General features: G+C 44.0%; 1 pseudogene; it reads right to left on the bottom strand.

The window, feature by feature from the left end:
* Window positions 1-10,424: 10,424 nt before the first annotated feature.
* Window positions 10,425-13,573, bottom strand: LOC124042256 (annotated as a pseudogene).
* Window positions 13,574-17,009: the final 3,436 nt, after the last annotated feature.

Genomic DNA, 17,009 nt, shown 5'->3' with positions numbered 1-17,009 from the left:
ACCAACGTCCAGGGTGCAGTTGCAACGGTTTCTGGGGTTTGCAAACTTCTACCGCCATTTCATTCGGGATTACAGCACCCTGGTGGCCCCCCTCTCTGCACTCAACTCCCCCAAGGTACTGTTCAAATGGTCTCCAGCTGTCGACACATCCTTTGTGGACCTGAAGCATTGGTTTACAACAGCACCCATTCTCATCAATCCTGACCCCTCGTGTCAATTTGTGGTGGAAGTGGATGCTTCGGATGTTGGAGTGGGGGCCATCTTGTCCCAGCGATCTGTCCAGGACCAGAAGCTTCATCCCTGTGCATTCCTTTCCCATCATCTCAATCCTGCAGAGAGGAACTACAATGTTGGCGATCGAGAACTCCTGGCAGTGAAGATGGCGTTGGAGGAGTGGAGGCACTGGCTGAAAGGAGCAGAACAGCCATTCCTGGTCTGGACCGACCATAAAAACTTGGAATATCTCCATTGAGCCAAGCGCCTCAACTCAAGGCAGGCCCGGTGGGCCCTCCTGTTTACCAGACTCAACTTTACCATTTCCTACCTTCCTGGGTCTAAAAATGTGAAACCTGATGCTCTCTCCCACCTACACAGTTCCTCTGCCACACCCTCGACTTCCAAAACCATTCTCCCTACCTCATGCCTTTCTGCCACTGTGGATTGGGGTTTTGAGAACCTGGTTTGCGAGGTGCAACGCTCCCAACCTGGACTTGAAGGGGGCCCATCTAACCGGCTGTTTGTTCCTAACCCGTTCTGGTCCCGTATCCTGGAATGGGCTCATTCCTCCAGGCTGACCTGTCATCCAGGGCCCCGGCTATTCTCAAGACCAACACCAGGTATCGTCGACAATCGGACTGTCGCCGGACACCAGCTCCCCGCTACTGCATTGGGCAGAGGGTATGGCTTTCCACTTGGGATCTACCCCTTCGGGTAGAGTCCCGCAAGCTGTCTCCCTTTTCCCATCTCCAGAGTACTGAGTTCCACTACTGTCCGTCTTGTGTTACCCCGCATTCACCCTAGCTTACTTGTGTCTAGGATTAAGCCTGTGTCTCATTGTCCTTTTGTCTTCTATGTCCAGGCCCATCCCTCCCCGCCAGGTTATCGGTGGCCAGCCAGTTTATACGGTCAGATGCCTCCTGAAGGTTTGATCACGGGGTAGGGGTTTCCAGTACCTGGTTGACTGAGAGTGTTATGGCCCAGAGGAGAGGTGCTGGGTTCCTGCTAAAGACATCTTGGATCCGGCCCTCATCGCAGATTTCCACCGCCGACAACCCGGTCAGGAAGGTATGCATCCAGGTAGGAGGTCCCTAGGAGGTGGGGGTACTGTTTCTGTTTCACCTGTTCCTGTTATTGTCTCCACCCCCTCCAGGTGTCACTTATTTTCCACAGTGTATTTATTCCTGTTTCCTGTCTCTCTGTGCCAGTTTGTCTTGTATGTTTCCAAGTCAAACAGCGTTTTTCCCGTTCTCCTGCATTTTGCATTCTCCTTTTTCTAGTCCTCCCGGTTTTGACCCTTGCCTGTTTCTGGACTTTGTACCCACCTGCCTGACCATTCTGCCTGCCTTGACCACGAGCCTGTCTGCCACTTTGTACCTCCTGGACTCTGATCTGGTTTTGACCGTATTGCCTGTCCATGACCATTCTCTTGCCTACCCCTTTGGATTAATAAACATTGTAAGACTTCAACCATCTCCTCCTGTCTCTGCATTTGGGTCTCGCCTTGATAAACCTACTGGCACATCCTTTTTAATCCTGGTCATATGAAGAGAAGTAATGAAGATAAATTATAGATAAAAGGTATAGGTGCTCATCGGCCTTTGGGCATAAATATTACACAACAAAAATTCAACACAGAGTTGTTTGGAAGGAATCAGTGGCTAACTGCAAAGCAATCATTACCCTGCTATTCAGTGCAGTGGCTGTGTGGTCACAAGTCTAATATTAAAAGGTCTCTTTTCCTAGTTTAATATGATAAACATTCAACATTGGCCATGCTATCAATGAAGCATGATTTGTGCCGCACTCAAAACAACTGTTAACTTGGAACTGCAAAATTTGACTTTAGTGAGTTCAAGACAACTGGGAACTCAAGAAAAACGAGCTACGACTGGGAAAATACGTTTTGCACTTTCATCCAACTCGGAATTGTAAATCGGGAACTCTGGTCTTTTTCTAGAGCTACAACCTGAAGATCACCGACATCGTCATGGTTCAACCTTCCCAGTTGTCTTGAATGCACCATAATGCCAGACTTCGATCCCATAGTTTGATGACAGAATTTGCCCACGACGGACTGCTGCACCACTTGTGAGCACAGCACAAGGTGAGTCCAAACATGTCTTGTATGCAGCTGCCTAAATGATGTAATATGCCAGGGAGATATGTATACTGTAGCTAAGAAATTAATACTACTGTAAGTGTATGTTGTGTAGTAAACTGTTAGTAGCCCATGTGCCTCACCCTAAATTTGGTTTATTTTCTCCTCTTAATTTCTCCTCTTAATCGCTGGCATGCATCCCACTTTCTTTTTTTTGTTGCCCCACCAAGATTTACAAGCTAAAATCGCCACTGGTTAACGCTAGTCTTCATTATAACAGGGATTACATCGGCATTAAAAAATGACTGTGAGATTGGACCATGCATGCAATTAAGATGACAGAAGCATTGACCCGACACACAAGCACTGCAACCACACATGCATGCACACGCACACGCACACGCACACACACACACACACACACACACACACACACACACACACACACACACACACACACACACACACACACACACACACACACACACACACACACACACACACACACACACACACACCACCAGGCACTTCAATCACCAGCAATAATCTGTCCCCCCTGCCATCTGTTGGCCCATCACACACATCTAGATTAAACACATTTAGAACCACACTTAATAGCCACTCCGCTGGTGATACGTCTACATTTAGGAAATGTGGAAATTCCTCTTCGTCCCTGCCTAGGCAAGTTGTGTCAGAGTCTGACATCATTACTGAGAAATGTGATGTGATGTTTTTTTTAATTGGATGTCCTCAGTGACCAAGGCCTTATTCCTCCGAGTGCTCAGTTTGGCCAGGCGGCCAGCTCAAGGAAGAGTCTTGGTGGTTCCAAAGAAATGTTTGGTACTCTTACCCAGATCTGAGCCTCAAAACAATCTTGCCTCGGAGCTCTACGGAGAATTCCAGTATACTCCCACACCATTCTGTTGTTGGGGTACAATTCCAACACAGAAAAGCTGCTTTTTAACATACTTAATACAATTTATTTTAGGAAAACAATTTCACTCATATTGTAATTAATAATAGGTAATATTTCAAAGTAATCTGGAAACACTGGACAGTTACTTTAAGAAGTCAAATGTTCTTTCTTTATAGGAATAGGGAATACCTTTCGTTAAATAGAAATCAAATAACTCAGTTGACATTCATACGGTTCTATATTATGGTGATATTGTTTATATGAATGCAGCTGCCACTATATTGAAGCTATTGGACATAGTTTATCATAGCACACTGCATTTTATTATGGGCATCAGGTTCAATACACATCATTGCTTTCTGTATCAGAAAGTAGGCTGGCCCTCTTTGAAGTGTCATAGATCCATACATTGCATTATTTTTGTTTATAAAGCCCTCTAGCACCAGACTTTCACCATACATTACTTCATCGTTAACCTACATCAGATTTAAAAATATAAAAAAATTGCACCTTATTTGTGGAATAATCTCGAAAACTCTTTAAAATGTGATGTTTTGGTGCCGTTATGACAATTCAGACAGCTAATTGTTCATATTTTTACTGAAGAATGCGTTTGATTTGTATGATTGCGTTTTGATGATGTTGATGAGTATTTTGTATTTGTAAATGTACATTTGTATTGATTGTGTTCATGCAGGGCTCCCTTTGGAAAATAGGCCTTGGTCTCAATGGGCTTTACCTGCTTAAATGTTAAATAAAATAAATTAATACAACTATCTGCTCAAGTCTATCTCCTCTCTTCCTGACTCTGTGGGGGGTGATATATCAGATCGGAATCTTGTAAATGTCACATTAAATAAATAATTGAGAAAGAATCACAGAATCTTTGTACACAAGTACCCTCAATGAACTCTACGGCAATTCATGTGGTTAATTTTGCAGCGTTGGGGTTGGTTGGTTGAATAATCATGGTAATATTTCCTTTGGGGCTCTTCAAAAATCAGATTTAAAAAAACGTAAATATATAATATTTAAAATATATACAGTATCAGTCAAAGGTTTGGACACACCTAGTCATTCCAGGGTTTTTCTTTATATATATATATATTTTAAACTATTTTCTAAATTGTAGAATAATAGTGAAGACATCAACACTATGAAATAACACATATGGAATCATGTTGTAACCAAGAAAGTGTTAAACAAATCAAAATATACTTTATATTTGACATTGTTCAAGTAGCCACCCTTTGCCTTGATGACAGCTTTACACACTCAACCAGCTTCATGAGTTAGTCACCTGTAATACATTTCAATTAACAGGTACCTTGTTGAAAGTTAATTTGTGGAATTTATTTTCTTCTTAATGCGTTTGAGCCAATCAGTTGTGTTGTGACAAGGTAGGGTTGGTATACAGAAGATAGCCCTATTTGGTAAAGACCAAGTCCAGAAATTGCAGCCCAAATAAATGCTTCACAGAGTTCAAGTAACAGACACATCTCAACATCAACTATTTAGAGGAGACTGTGTGAATCAGGCCTTCATAGTCTAATTTCTGCAAAGAAACCACTACTAAAGGACACCAATAATAAGAAGAGACTTGTTCGGGCCAAAAAAACAGGAGCAATGGACATTAGCCAGGTGTAAATCAGTCTGATGAGTCCAAATTTTTGATTTTTGTTTCTATCCGTCATGTGATGGTGTGGGGCTGCTCTGCTGGTGACAGTGACTGATTTATTTGGGATTCAAGGCACACTTAACCAGCATGGCTACCACAGCATTCTGCAGCGATATGCCATCACATCTGTTTTGGGCTTAGTGCGATAATCATTTGTTTTTCAACAGGACAATGACCCAACACACCTACAGTCTGTGTAAGGGCTATTTTACAAAGGAGGAGAGTGATGGAGTGTTGCATCAGATGAACTGGCCTCCACAATCACCCGACCTCAACCCAATTGAGACGGTTTGGGATGAGTTGGACCGCAGAGTGAAGGAACTACAGCCAACAAGTGCTCGTCATATGTGGGAACTCCTTCAAGACTGTTGGGAAAGCATTCCAGGTGAAGCTGGTTGAGAGAATGCCAAGAGTGTGCAAAGATGTCATCAAGGCAAAGGGTGGACACTTTTCAGAATCTCAAATATAAAATATATTTTGATTTGTTTAACACTTTTTTGGTTACTACATGATTCCATATGTGTGATTTCATAGTTTTGCTGTCTTCACCTCTAGCAAATCTATTTCATCCTGAGGTTGTCTGATTTTATCACACAACAGCTACTCCATATTGGCTCTACAGTCGTGGTCAAAAGCAACTTTTGTTGCTACATTTTTATTTATTTCACCTTTATTTAACCAGGTAGGCTAGTTGAGAACAAGTTCTCATTTACAACTGCAACCTGGCCAAGATAAAGCATAGCAGTGTGAACAGACAACACAGAGTTACACATGGAGTAAACAATTAATGATTCCATATGTGTGATTTCATAGTTTTGCTGTCTTCACCTCTAGCAAATCTATTTCATCCTGAGGTTGTCTGATTTTATCACACAACAGCTACTCCATATTGGCTCTACAGTCGTGGTCAAAAGCAACTTTTGGTTGCTACATTTTTATTTATTTCACCTTTATTTAACCAGGTAGGCTAGTTGAGAACAAGTTCTCATTTACAACTGCAACCTGGCCAAGATAAAGCATAGCAGTGTGAACAGACAACACAGAGTTACACATGGAGTAAACAATTAATGATTCCATATGTGTGATTTCATAGTTTTGCTGTCTTCACTGTTATTCTACAATGTAGTAAATAGAAAAAATAAGAAAAACCGTTGAATGAGTAGGTTTGTCCAAACCTTTGACTGGCATTGTATATTTTAGAAGAAAATATTTTTCACAAAAGTCATACCCTAGGCTTTTAATAGTCCTGTAATAGCGGACTGATATAGCCATCTGCAGCGCGGGCAAAAACTTCTGTCCACCCCCCCACCCACACATGTGTTTGCTCAGCTCTGTTATATATTGGTCTGTGAGGTGTAGAGAGGTATTAAAAATGCACACTAAATTGCCATTTACAGAAGACAATGTATGTCAGATGAGCTATTTCTGAAATGAACATCATTTAGCATATTTAGCACATAAACTAAGCATTTGTGATGACATAGAGACCATACAACATAGTGACCCCTCATGTGTCGAACACCCACACTATTCACTAAACGGAAAACGGATGGTCCGACATTATACTCGCCTCTCCTGGAGTATTGGTAAGACAACGGAGGGGGGATTGGGAACGCTGTTCATTTGCATCGGACACAGGGCAGAAATTAGGTTCCCGTGGTGATGGATTGGCTGTCTCACAAAGATTTAAACAGACTGAGTGGAATTCTCAGAGTCACAGGTTCCCAGCTTTTCTCGTTATCATCCACCTCCTAGCAAATCTATTTCATCCTGAGGTTATCTGAATGAGAGTGTAATAAAAGTTTACATTTAGGTTGTTCTCAACACAACTATTTCTCATCACAATAGCTCATATTGTGATGAGCAATAGTTGTCCATATAATGGCAAGAATGTGGGAACTCCTTCAAGACTGTTGGGAAAGCTTTCCAGGTGATGCTGGTTGAGAGAATGCCAAGAGTGTGCAAAGATGTCATCAAGGCAAAGGGTGGATACTTTTCAGAATCTAAAGTATAAAATATTTTGATTTGTTTAACACTTTTCTGGTTACTACATGATTCCATATGTGAGATTTCATAGTTTTGCTGTCTTCACCTCCTAGCAAATCTATTTCACCCTGAGGTTGTCTGATTTTCTCACACAACAGCTAGTCCATATTGGCTCTACAGTCGTGGCCAAAAGTTTTGAGAATGGCACAAATATTAATTTCCACAAAGTGTGCTGCCTCAGTGTCTTTAGATATTTTTGTCAGATGTTACTATACTATACTGAAGTATAATTACAAGCATTTCATAAGTGTCAAAGGCTTTTATTGACAATATTTGCAGTGTTGACCCTCTTTTTCAAGACCTCTGCATTCCGCCCTGGCATGCTGTCAATTAACTTGCCCATTCTAACATAATCAATGCTTGGAGTTTGTCAGAATTAGTTTTTTTGTTTGTTTGTCCACCCGCCTCTTGAGGATTGACCACAAGTTCTCAATGGGATTAAGGTCTGGAGAGTTTCCTGGCCATGGACCCAAAATATCGATGGTTTGTTCCCCGAGCCACTTAGTTATCACTTTTGCCCTATGGCAAGGTGCTCCATCATGCTGTAAAAGGCATTGTTCTTCACCAAACTCTTCCTGGATGGTGGCAGAAGTTGCTCTTGTGTTCTTAGGCAAAAGTGTGAGTGAGCCCACTCCCTTGGCTGAGAAGCAACCCCACACATGAATGGTCTCAGGATGCTTTACTGTTGGCATGACACAGGACTGATGGTAGCGCTCACCTTGTCTTCTCCGGACAAGCTTTTTTTCCCAGATGCCCCAAACAATTGGAAAGTGGATACATCAGAGATAATTACTTTACCTCAGTCCTCAGCAGTCCAATCCCTGTACCTTTTACAGCACATCAGTCTGGCCCTGATGTTTTTCCTGGAGAGAAGTGGCTTCTTTGCTGCCCTTCTTGACACCAGGCATTCCTCCAAAAGTCTTCGCCTCACTGTGCGTTTAGATGCACTCACACCTGCCTGCTGCCATTCCTGAGCAAGCTCTGGACTGGTGGTGCCCCGATCCAGCAGTTGAATCAACTTTAGGAGATGGTCCTGGCGCTTGCTAGACTTTCTTGGGTGCCCTGAAGCCTTCTTCACAACAATTGAACTGCTCTCCTTGAAGTTCTTGATGATCCGAAAAATTTAGGTGCAATCTTACTGGCAGAAATATCCTTGCCTGTGAAGCCCTTTTTGTGCAAAGCAATGATGATGGCACGTGTTTCCTTGCCGGTAACCATGGTTGACAGAGGAAGAACAAAGATTCCAAGCACCACCCTCCTTTTGAAGCTTCCAGTCTGTTATTCAAACTCAATCAGCATGACAGAGTGATCTCCTGCCTTGTCCTCGTCAACACTCACACCTGTGTTAACGAGAGAATCACTGACATGATGTCAGCTGGTCCTTTTGTGGCAGGGCTGAAGTGCAGTGGAAATGTTTTTGGGGGATTCAGTTCATTTGTATGGCAAAGAGGGACTTTGCAATTAATTGCAATTCGTCTGATCACTCTTCATAACATTTTGGAGTATATGCAAATTGCCATCATACAAACTGAGGCAGCAGACTGTGAAAATGTATATTTGTGTCATTCTCAAAAGTTTTGGCCACAACTGTATTTTAATCCATGAACTTTAAATGGCTGTCAATGAAGAAATGCTGAAACCACAAATTTAACCTGGTGCATATCTCATGTACGTTGAAGATGTTTTGAAGAATCGTTACCTGTATCTACCACATTAATGGGAACCAGACAGGACCAGAGTATGTAAAATATCCTATTAAAAACATATATTTAATTTGGGCCTATCTGTGCAGCCTCCTGACAGGTATACCTGGTACATGTATCAACCTCGTTCACTCAAGTAATTAATTCACAGCAGTCATTCCTTTTCTGTTGTGCTGTGAATAACCAACATGGCCATCCTCCAGGATGACTCAGCGATGCCAGTGTCAGCATGACAGAGGAAGAGCAGGTGGGATACACTGTCTGCCGAAATAGAGAGGCTGAAGGACACACACACACACACTTGTATCCACACACACACACATGCATACACAGTAAATCCTCACACAGGGTTTCAAATTTAACAATAGCTCTTGGGTGTGTCAAAAATTAACTGTGGAGCCAATGGATTTTCAAACCTTATGTGGCTTCCCTGGTTAACCTATAGGGCTTACATGGTTTGTATGAGTTTACCCAGCCAATTAATTTGAACCCCGCACACAATGAGAATCACCACTTTTTCAACTTCAGGGTGGCCTGAAGGCATAAAAGAGAAATTGGAGTTGAAATTTGGTTGTTGTGTGGGTCATGGCTGCGTGTTTCCATCAATAGCGCAGTAATGAGGGGCTACATTCATTACTAACTCTAATCAATAACATGAGCCCAGTGTGAAAAGGGGTGTGTTGACCGCTGTAATTACAGGCCAATCCTGATGAATAATACACTCATGACCCCTTGGGTGGACACACGCACGGGCACACACAGTGTAAGAATGGAGACAGAAACATAATGTATGGCTGAATGCACCAACCAACACAAAATCATCCCCCAGTATTAACTGACAATACTATTGTACAGTACACTAGTCAATCATAGGGTTCACAAAGGAGCTTCCTCTGCACACGCCAGTCTTGTCCCTAACTGTTGGTTCCAGGAAGTCGTGGAAACAAGTTCTCTTTGTTCCTGTAACGACACAGCTGCATTGTTTTCCGCAGACTGATATTCATGGGGCTGTAAGCAACACGGTAAAGGCATTGCTACTAGAAAAACAACCATTTATAGTTCAGTATGTGTTTGGGATGGAATATGAGCATTTATTTTTGCTTAAGTTACAGAAAGCCATATGACCTACTCCACAAATTGCCCCAATTATTTTCTATAATAGACGGTAAGCAGAAGAGGAGATGGCGTTGAGATAGAAAAGGAGGCATTTAAAGAGTTAAAAGTTTCTTAATTGGTTATATATCAGCTTAGGGATAAGCACATTGCCTCCCAACCCTCTCTCTCTTTCTACTCACACACATGCAAACACACACACACACACACACACACACACACACACACACACACACACACACACACACACACACACACACACACACACACACACACACACACACACACAGAGAGAGAGAGATGCAGTGACACAAGGTCGTAAATCAAACACAGTGTAATCGGAGCGAGAGTAAGCAAGCTTAATGGACGCTAAAAACAAACACACAAAAACACAAGCACGCACTTACACGCGCACGCGCACACACACACACACACACACACACACACACACACACACACACACACACACACACACACACACACACACACACACACACACACACACACACACACACACACACACACACACACACACACACACACACACACACACACAATACTGTAGATTATAGAAGCTGGTAATGAAAGACTGATTTAGAGAAATGCAGAAATTTTAGAGAATGTTTTACAGTATCACAGGTAAGCAATCCCCTCCCTATTAGGCAATTGACAACACTAATGCTCGCTACAAAACAGAAATATAACGTCTTTATTTGTAAAGCATTAATTGTCACTACCCATTGAGTGGATGGATACCATTAGCATGCACTACATTTTCATTATTTATTTCAAAGCCTTTATGTATTATGTCAGCACAAATCCTTCAGCAAATAATCTCTCAGTTATACACATTCATTAAAAGGTAGAATAAGTCTGGCGCTATGCTATGGAGAGTGACGAGGAGGGGGGTTGTTCGTAAAGACTTACAGCTCTATAACAGAGGACACCTCTGCTAGTGGGCGGTTCCTCCTAGTTGTGTAAACTGCATATACGATTACCATCAAGGGCAGTGCCACACAGAGCACTATGCGACTGATTGGCAACTCATTGATGTTGTTGGTACCTGAATGAGAGGGCTTTGGAGGACTTTGACCATCAATGGGTTGTTGTGGAGCAGTGATGATTGTCCTGACAGGATCCATAGTCCCACCTGAGACCTTAGAAGTGAGGTAGACAAATGTCTTCCTCGTCCCCTCAGTCAGCTGACAGCACCACTTCCTGTTCTTATCCTTTCTCGAAAGTTTCACAGTCAGAGTGATGTCACAGCCAGACACCCGTGTGACCTGGTATCTGGAGTCTCCCTGCAACTCGCCACCTGTCTCATTCACCCAGCTCACCCTAACGATATCTCTAACGAAGGAGTCAAACGTTAGAGGACCACATATGTTAGCAGAGAGCACCTCAATGTTACATTTCTAGGATACTTTAGATCTGTCTCTGGTGTGGACATGGAGATGGTGAGAACAGACAGGTAGACAGTAGTATCCTCTCCAAGATGTGCTCTGCCATCTGTAAGGTACTGTCGGCAGACATAGACTCCAGTATCCTCAGTGCCAATGTTATGAACACGTAGTGAGTAGTCAGACCCTACTCCCAGGGGTCTGGGAAGACCCTACTCCCAGTCTCTCACTGCCCTCGTTTCCTTCATTTTGGATCTTCCCTTGAAAACCTTTTCAGTAGCACTGTGAGACTCAGTTCTGCTGAAGAGCCACACTGTAGAGGAGCAGTCAGGGTAGACCACATTGGTACAGGGCAGACTGACATCATCCCCCACACTGGAGTACAGTGAATGGGAGCCTCCATTGACACCTGGGTAGACAAAGAGGTTTCTTTCAAAAACATATATTTTGAGGACAATTTGCTAAAATAAGACTTACAACAACGTCAGTATTTTTTGTATTAATTGAAATTATGTTCCATGCACCCCGCTATCCATAACATGGGCTACAGTACCGGTCAAGAGAAGGGCAATGTTAGGAGCTCTATCAGAAGTCTATTGTGTGTAACCACAGCTATTCTCTCTGTGTTCTGTGTGTGCAGTAATGTCTCTATATAAAACACCCTGATAGCCTTTAGTCATAGGTTGACTGGGAAATAATGTGACTTCCTATTTTCTTCTGACAAGCCCTACCCTCACAACATTGCCTCTATGTATTCGTTACCTCAGTAACATTTGGAATAATGTATTTTATATGAAACTACTCTAGATAGCGTGTGTGTTGAGGTCTTTGGTGTGTTAACCAACATGCGACATCCCTCTTCACTCTAAAATCAATACCCCCATCAATTCAACTCAGTCAACTTGCTCTCTGGGGATGAAGTGCTAGAAAGATCATGGTGTTGTCACGTTCTGACCTTTATTTCCTTTGTTTTGTCTTTATTTAGTATGGTCAGGGCGTGAGTTGGGGTGGGCAGTCTATGTTTGTTTTTCTATGTTTGGTTTCTGTTTCGGCCTATTATGGTTCTCAATCAGAGGCAGGTGTTGTTAGTTGTCTCTGATTGAGAATCATACTTAGGTAGCCTGGGTTTCCCCTTTGGTTTGTGGGTGTTTGTTTCCGTGTGTCGCCACACGGTACTGTTTCGGTTTAGTTTCTTCACGGTTCTTTTGTTATTTCTGTATTCAGTGTTCAGTGCTTTCTTTGATTAAAGTTATGGACACTTACCACGCTGCATCTTGGTCCGATCTTTACTCCTCTTCAGACGAAGAGGAGATCTGCCGTTACAGAAACACCCAACAACCAAGGACCAAGCAGCGTGGTAACAGGCAGCAGCAGCAGGAGAGGCAGCGATACCTGGAGAACTGGACTTGGGAGGAGATTCTGGACGGTAAAGGGGAATATCGCCGCCCCAAGGCAGAGCTGGAGGCAGCGAAAGCAGAGAGGCGGCATTATGAGGAGCTAGCACGGGAGAGCGGCTGGAAGCCTGAGAGGCAGCCCCAAAAATATATTGGGTGGGGGCACACAGGGAGGTTGGCGAAGCCAGGTAGGAGACCTGCGCCAACTTCCCGTGCTTACCGGAGAGAGGGTCCGGGCAGGCACCATGTTATGCGGTGGAGTGCACAGTTTCCCCAGTGCGTGTGCATAGCCCGGTGCGGTACATTCCAGCTCCTCGTATCGGCTGGGCTAGAGTGGGCATCAAGCCAGGTGCCATGAAGCCGGCTCTACGCATCTAGTCTCCAGTGCGTCTCCTTGGGCCAGCATACATGGCATCAGACTTACGCATGGTGTCCCCGGTTCACCAGCACAGCCCAGTGCAGGCTATTCCACCTCGCAGCACTGGCCGGGCTACGGCGAGCATCCAACCAGGTAAGGTTGGGCAGGCTCGGTGCTCAAGAGCTCCAGTGTGCCTGCATGGTCTGGTCTTCCCAGTGCCACTTCCATGCACCAGCCCTCCGGTGGCAGCTCCCTGCACCAGGCTGTCTCTCCGTCTTCTGCCTACAGGTGCTCCTGCCTGTCCAGCACCGCCAGAGCCTTCCTCCTCTCCAGCGCCGCCAGAGTCTCCCGTCTGTCCTGAGCCGCCAGAGTCTCCCGTCTGTCCTGAGCCGCCAGAGTATCCCGTCTGTCCTGAGCCGCCAGAGTCTCCCGTCTGTCCTGAGCTGCCAGAGCCGCCAGCCAGCCAGGAGCCACCAGCCAGCCAGCCAGCCAGGAGCCTCCAGAGCCGTCAGACAGCCAGGCGATGCCAGAATCGCCCTTCACTCCGGAGCTGCCGGAGTCTCTCGTACGTCTGGCGCTGCCGGAATCTCCGGTCCATTTGGGACCCATGGCTAGGGTCCCTGGTTGGCGGCGAGGGTCACCGCTCATAAGAGGCCACGGGGGCGGTTGATGAGGCGGACAAAAACTGTGGTGAAGTGGGGTCCACGTCCAACGCCAGAGCCGCCACCGCAGACAGACGCCCACCCAGACCCTCCCCTATAGGTTCAGGTTTTGCGGCCAGAGTCCGCACCTTTGGGGGGGGGGGTGGATACTGTCACGTTCTGACCTTTATTTCCTTTGTTTTGTCTTTATTTAGTATGGTCAGGGCGTGAGTTGGAGTGGGCAGTCTATGTTTGTTTTTCTATGTTTGGTTTCTGTTTCGGCCTAGTATGGTTCTCAATCAGAGGCAGGTGTCGTTAGTTGTCTCTGATTGAGAATCATACTTAGGTAGCCTGGGTTTCACTGTTGGTTTGTCAGTGTTTGTTTCCGTGTCAGTGTGTGTCGCCACACGGTACTGTTTCAGTTTAGTTTCTTCACGGTTCTTTTGTTATTTTTGTATTCAGTGTTCAGTGCGTTCTTTGATTAAAGTTATGGACACTTACCACGCTGCATCTTGGTCCGATCCTTACTCCTCTTCAGACGAAGAGGAGATCTGCCGTTACAGGTATTGTGTGTGTATGGGGGTGATTCATGAATTTGCCTCAGTATTCTAATCATTTGTCTTTTGGGCTCATATTCCATGAACCTTCAGACCATAGTGTGATATGTAATGCAAACCGACCACATTTAGAGACAAGTAAGTGTGAATATCAACAGTGAAAGTTGTTTCCCACCTCAGATGTAATCAAAGGACATAATAGTGGTCAGCACAACAAATATGGAAATGCCTTTTTGTTTAGTTTCTAACACTACTAATTAAACCACACCAGCAAGTGAAGAAAAGGAGGAGGATGGAATAGTGAGAGAGAGATTATTTAACACTGGCTTTTTGCATTTGCAACGTAAAGATACAGTGGGGAGAACAAGTATTTGATACACTGCCGATTTTGCAGGTTTTCCTACTTACAAAGCATGTAGAGGTCTGTAATTTTTATCATAGGTACACTTCAACTGTGAGAGACGGAATCTAAAAACAAAAATCCAGAAAATCACATTGTATGAGTTTTAAGTAATTCATTTGCATTTTATTGCATGACACAAGTATTTGATACATCAGAAAATCAGAACTTAATATTTGGTACAGAAACCTTTGCAATTACAGAGATTATACGTTTCCTGTAGTTCTTGACCAGGTTTGCACACACTGGGATTTTGGCCCACTCCTCCATACAGACCTTCTCCAGATCCTTCAGGTTTCGGGGCTGTCGCTGGGCAATACGGACTTTCAGCTCCTTCCAAAGATTTTCTATTGGGTTCAGGTCTGTAGACTGGCTAGGTCACTCCAGGACCTTGAGATGCTTCTTACGGAGCCACCCTGGTTGTGTGTTGTTTCGTGTCGTTGTCATGCTGGAATACCCAGCCACGACCCATCTTCAATGCTCTTACTGAGGGAAAGAGGTTGTTGGCCAAGATCTCGCGATACATGGCCCCATCCATCCTCCCCTCAATACGGTGCAGTCGTCCTGTCCCCTTTGCAGAAAAGCATCCCCAAAGAATGATGTTTCCACCTCCATGCTTCATGGTCGGGATGGTGTTCTTGGGGTTGTACTCATCCTTCCTCTTCCTCCAAACACGGCGAGTGGAGTTTAGACGAAAAAGCTCTATTTTTGTCTCATCAGACCACATGGCCTTCTCCCATTCCTCCTCTGGATCCTTCAGATGGTCATTGGCAAACTTCAGACGGGCTTGGACATGCACTGGCTTGAGCAGGGGAACCTTGCGTTCGCTGAAGGATTTTAATCCTTGACGGCGTAGTGTGTTACTAATGGCTTTCTTTGAGACTGTGGTCCCAGCTCTCTTCAGGTCATTGACCAGGTTCTGCCGTGTAGTTCTGGGCTGATCCCTCACCTTTTTATGATCATTGATCCCGCACGAGGTGAGATCTTGCATGGAGCCCCAGACCGAGGGTGATTGACCGTCATCTTGATCTTCTTCCATTTTCTAATAATTGCTCCAACAGTTATTGCCTTCTCACCAAGCTGCTTGCCTATTGTCCTGTAGCCCATCCCAGCCTTGTTCAGGGCTATAATTTTATTTTCTGACACAGCTCTGGTCTTGGACATTGTGGAGAGGTTGGAGTCTGTTTGATTGAGTTTGTGGACAGGTGTCTTTTATACAGGTAACGAGTTCAAACAGGTGCAGTTAATACATGTAATGACTGGTTGGTAGGTGATCAAATACTTATGTCATGCAATAAAATGCAAATGAATTACTTAAAAATCATACAATGTGATTTTCTGGATTTTTGTTTTATTCCGTCTCTCACAGTTGAAATTGTACCTATGATAAAAATGACAGACATGCTACATGCTTTGTAAGTAGGGAAACCTGCAAAATCGGCAGTGTGTCAAATACTTGTTCTCCCCACTGTATGTTCCCATGCCAATAAAGTACTTTGGACTGAGAGAGAGATAGAGATTATAGTTTATTTCACTTGCTTTTGCATGTTTCCCATTGAATTGAGAGAGAGAGAGAGAGAGAGAGAGAGATAAAGAGTGAGAGAAAGTGAGAGAGATAAAGAGAGAGAGAGTGAGAGAGAGAGAGAGAGAGAGAGAGCTATGCAGTTGTATTTTTCATCCTCATCCGAAGTTTAGGTGTTTGTGTCTAAATTGTCAGGGGACTTTCCTTCCCCTGTCTGTGCTCTGACTACCATTGCTTTACTTAAAGGCTTCCTCTCTGTGTCTTCCACTAATGACAGGGTTAGCGTTACAAATCAGGGCATCCCCATATGTGTGGTACAAATATTAAAGTGGGCATCCTCATAATAAGTGATGAAAATATAAACATTGATCCAGACCATTATTTTCAGGTCACTCGCAAGAGACAACAACACATCATTGGAATTCTATGGACTAATGCAGTTATGCCAGTTATGGCGTTTTCTTTGGAGGCTATGCTGATAATTTGGTCGAGTAGGTATTTAGTTAGAGACCTGTTTTAAATCTGCTGTTCCAAAATCATTAAGGGCAGTGAAATGAACAACAGCCCAACTATGACACACACAAATCAACATGCTAATTGTCTTGTGTCTGACAAACAATCTATTCTACGTCTATACTATGATCATCTCAATTTGAGGTGTCAGATGATTTAAGACAGGTCTGTTGTCAAAAAGATGTCTTCACATTTTGGCTCACACCTCTCTCTGTATCTGAGTGATTTGTAGTGCAGTTATGTGAATATTGCACAGGTCATTCAGCACAGAACTAAAATCGTGCGTCATTTTCTTCAGCTCCATGTTTAAGTTATGGATCTACATATTTTAGAACATGCGGGTTCCGGTTTGCGAAGTCTCGCAAAGGGAAACTCTCAGCCCTATACTGATACGTCTGAGTATGTGTGTGTGTGTGTGTGTGTGTGTGTGTGTGTGTGTGTGTGTGTGTGT

Source organism: Oncorhynchus gorbuscha, linkage group LG08, assembly GCF_021184085.1.
Source record: "Oncorhynchus gorbuscha isolate QuinsamMale2020 ecotype Even-year linkage group LG08, OgorEven_v1.0, whole genome shotgun sequence".
NCBI classification, from domain to species: domain Eukaryota; kingdom Metazoa; phylum Chordata; class Actinopteri; order Salmoniformes; family Salmonidae; genus Oncorhynchus; species Oncorhynchus gorbuscha.
Note: the sequence above shows the minus strand (reverse complement) of the source record. Positions and strands in the feature narration are given on the sequence as shown.